This window comes from Phoca vitulina, unplaced genomic scaffold (genome assembly GCF_004348235.1).
Source record: "Phoca vitulina isolate PV1807 unplaced genomic scaffold, GSC_HSeal_1.0 scaffold4, whole genome shotgun sequence".
NCBI lineage: Eukaryota > Metazoa > Chordata > Mammalia > Carnivora > Phocidae > Phoca > Phoca vitulina.
The window spans coordinates 32,989,237-32,993,789 of record NW_022589707.1 but is presented as its reverse complement, the minus strand read 5'-3'; the positions used below and the strand labels follow the sequence as shown (position 1 = coordinate 32,993,789).

At 37.3% G+C, this 4,553-nt stretch overlaps 1 pseudogene; it reads right to left on the bottom strand.

Moving 5' to 3' along the window:
* Nucleotides 1-2,930: 2,930 nt before the first annotated feature.
* Nucleotides 2,931-3,767, bottom strand: LOC116630863 (annotated as a pseudogene).
* Between the last annotated feature and the right edge of the window lie 786 nt (nucleotides 3,768-4,553).

The window sequence follows — 4,553 nt, the reverse complement described above, 5'->3', positions numbered from 1 at the left end:
TAATTTAAATGGTATTTTAAAAATTGTATTCTCTGCTTGTGTGTTGCAAGTGTGATATGCAATTGATTTTTGCAAATTAACATGGAACTATTTGCTTTGCTAAATTAATAAATTTATTATATTAGTATGTCTGTATTCTTTGGAATTTTTATGTATAAAATCATGTCACTTGCAAATAGAGACAGTTTTCTTTCTTTCTTTCTTTCTCTCTCTCTTTCTTTCTTTCTTTCTAATACTTATACCTTTTTGAGGATTTTATTTTTGTAAGTAGTCTCTACACCCAACATGGGATTTGAACTTACAACCTCAAGATCAAGAGTCACATGCTCTACCTACCCACTGAGCCAGCCAGCTACCCCTACAATATTTATACCTTTTATTGATTGTCTTGCCTCATCACACTGGGTTAGGATAGATGCTAGATTAGAATACCATGTTGAACTGAAGTAGTGACAGAAGGCATCCTTTACTTACACCTGATATCGAAAGGACAGCCTTCAATATTCCCAAATGAAACATGACGTTTGCTGTACAATTTTGTAAATATCCTTCTATTCTTTGTTTGTCAGCTTTCTTTTTTAAAGTCATGGATGGGGGCGCCTGGGTGACTTAGTCGGTTAAGCGACCAACTCTTGATTTCGGCTCAGGTCATGATCTCAAGGTAGTGAGATGGAGCCCCTCATTGGGCTAGGCATGGAATCTGCTTAAGATTCTCTATCTCTCAGAAACAAAAGTGAAAATGAAATTTTGGGACTTCATCAAGATAAAAAGCTTCTGCACAGCAAAGGAAATAGTCAACAAAACTAAGAGGCAACCCACAGAATGGAAGAAGATATTTGCAAATGACACTACAGACAAAGTGCTGATTTCCAAGATCTATAAAGAACTTCTCAAACTCAAAACCCAAAAAACAAATAATCAAGTCAAAAAATGGGTAGAAGACATAGAACAGACACTTCTCCAAAGAAGACATACGAATGGCTAACAGACACATGAAAAAATGTTCAACATCATTAGCCACCAGGGAAATTCAAATCAAAAACACATTGAGATACCACTTTATACCAGTTAGAATGGCAAAAATTGACAAGGCAAGAAAAAACGAATGTTGGAGAGAATGTGGAGAAAGGGGAACCCTCTTACACTGTTGGTGGGAATGCAAGTTGGTACAGCCACTTTGGAAAACAGTGTGGAGGTTCCTCAAAAAGTTAAAAATAGAGCTACCCTATGACCCAGCAATTGCACTACTGAGTATTTACCCCAGATATAGAGATGTAGTGAAAAGAAGAGCCATATGCATCCCAATGTTCATAGCAGCAATGTCTACAATAGCCAAACTGTGGAAAGAGCTGAGATGCCCTTCAACAGACGAATGGATAAAGAAGATGTGGTCCATATATACAATGGAATATTATTCAGCCATCAGAAAGGATGAATACCCACCACTTGCATTGACATGGATGGAATTGGAGGAGATTATGCTAAGTGAAATAAGTCAAACAGAGAAAGACAATTATCATATGGTTTCACTTATATGTTGAACATAAGGAATAGCATGGAGGACATTAGAAGAAGGAAGGGAAAAATGAAGGGGGGGAATCAGAGGGGGAGACGAACCATGAGAGACTATGGACTCCAGGAAACAAACTGAAGGTTTCAGAGAGGAGGGGGTGGGGGGATGGGTTAGCCCGGTGATGGGTATTAAGGAGGGCACATATTGCATGGAGCACTGGGTGTCATACGCAAACAATGAATCATGGAACACTACATCAAAAGCTAATGATGTACTGTATGGTGACTAACATAACATAATAAAAAAAAAATTTTTAAGCTTAAAAAAAATTCTCCCTCCCTCAGCTCCTTCCCCACCTGCTCGAGGGTGTGCGCTCTCTCTTTAAAAAAAAATAAAAATAAAAATAAAAAATAAATAAATAAATAAATAAAAGCATGAATTGATGTTGAATCTTATTGAGAGATTTTTTTTTTTGGTCTCTATTTGAGATGATCACATGATTTTTCTCCTTTATTCTGTTTGTGTTTATGAATTGCATTTGATTTTCACATGTTACACAATCTTGCCTTCCTGGAATAATTCTCACCTGGCCATAATATATTATCATTTTTTAAAAAGACTTTATTTATTTATTTGAGAGAGAGAGAGAAAGAGAGCATGAGTGGGGGGAGGGGCAGACAGAGAGGGAGAGAAAGAATGTCAAGGGGACTCCCCCGTAAGCAGAGTCTGAGGGGGGGCTCCATGCCACTACCCTGAGATCATGAGGTGAGCTGAAATCAAGAGTCAGATGCTTAACTGACTGAACCACCCAGGGAGCCCTATTATCATTTTTTTTAATCACTGGATTTTCTTCGCTAATATTTTGTGTAGAAGTTTTGTGTCTATATAAATGAGAGTTGGCCTCTCTTGGGTCCTTTTTGTAATGTTCTTACCAGTATTTGCTATCAAAGTTATGATGACCTCAAAAAATAACTTGGAAAATTTTTCCTCTTTTTCCAAGCTCTGGAATAGTATATGTCAGGTTGATTTTATTTCTAAACGTTTGGAGGAATTGAGTAATAAAATAGACAGACATGGAAATTTCTCTCAAAGGATTTTAGTTACAGATTCAGTTTATTTACTAGATAGTGAATAAACTATTTGCATTTTATATTTCTTCTTTTGGCATTTTGGTAAATTATGGCTTTTTAAGTCATTTCACCATGTCATTGAAATTATCACCCCAAAACTGTTATATCCTTTTGTTTTCATTTTCTTAACTATGGGATCGATAGTTAAGCCCATTTTTTATAAAAATCATTCTTGATATTGGTATTTTCTGCATTTTCTTTTTTTCTTGATCTGTCTTCCCAAGGATTTATGAAATTTATTAGTCTTTTAAAATCCCCTTTTAGATTTATTTTCTCTAGCAAATGTTTGTTCTATGTTTTATTGAGATCTGTTTTTATTTTTATTTGTTTCTTTTTGTTCTCCCTCTGCTTAACTTTTTTAACTCGTGGAAATGGATACTTGGATGATTTGTTTTCAGGGTTTTTTTTGTTTTTTTTTTTCGACAAGAGTAGGATTTGTTGGTGGGCATGAATAAGGAGGGGGCAGTGCTGAGGTTCTCATGAGGGCAGAGCCTGCCATTTGTCCATGGGGCCACAATTAGGGATGTGTTTGACCCACAGCCATCTGGGATGAGGCACTTTTCAGCCACCATGTCTTCAAATTTGTCTGCATTAAACTTAGTAAAACCCCGCTTCTTGGAAATGTGGATCTTCTGGCAGGCAAGGAACTTGAACTTGGCCCTATATAGAGCCTCAATCACATGCTCCTTGTTTTGCACCTTGGTACAGATGGACATGATGACTTGGCCAATGTGGACCCTGGCCAATGTGCCCTGGGGCTTCCCAAAGACATCCCGCATGCCTGTTGAGAGCCCGTGAGCTCCAGCACAGGACAACATCTTGTGGATAAGGATGCCGTGGAAGGGGTGGAGCTGCACTCTGATGGGAAAACCATCTTTGCCACAGCTTTTCACCATGTACATTTTGGCACAAGTATGTGCAGCCTCCAGGGCTTCATAGGAGAGATGCTCATATTCATCGGACACCATGGAGCCACACAGTGAGAACTCATCTACTTTTGCTTTCTTCTGTCCCAGGTCAAAGATGCGGATCTTGGCATCAGGGACACTTCTGCAGAAGCGAGACTTCTGCAAGAACCCCATGTTCTTACAATACTGGTAACACCTGGCGAGGTGTTAGCCCATGGTGACACCAGGATCTTCAGTGGTGCAGTGAAGGAGAGGAGGTTATTTTCAGCTTTTTACTCCTAATAAAAGCATTTAAGTATGGCTTTAGTTGTGTCCTGCAAGTTTTGATAAGTTGAATTTTCATTATAATTCAAAGAAAAATATTTCCTGATTTCTATTTGTATTCATTTTTTTAGTGTTTGAATTATTATTATTATTTTAAGATTGTATTTATTTATTTGAGAGAGAAAGAGAGAGCATGAGTGGGGGTGGGGCAGAGGGAGAGGGAGAAACAGAGTCTCCCTACTTGGGGCTCCAACCCAGGACCTGGAGATCATGACCTGAGCTGAAGGCAGACGCTTAACCGACTGAGCCACCCAGGCGCCCCTAATGTTTGAATTATTTAGAATTATATTAAGTGTTTTTCAAACATAAAGTTTTTATTATTACCTTGTTTCATTATTGATTTCTAGCCTAACTGTACTGTTGTCAGAAAATGTACATTTATACAATGTTTTACTTTTTTGATATTTTTAAAGATTTCTTTTAAATTCATCATTTGGTTAATTGGCTTGGCATTTGATGTGAATTTTGCATTTGCTGAATATAAGGTATGTAAATTAGGTCAGGTTTATTGATTGCATTGTTCAAATCTACTATATCTATGTTGAATTTTTGTCTGGTTGGGGTATTAGTTACTAAGAGACATCTGTTAAAATTGCCCTATGATAATGGGGATTTGTCCATTTTCCTTTTAGTTGCATCATTATTTTGCTTTATATAGTTGGAAACTCATTATTAAGT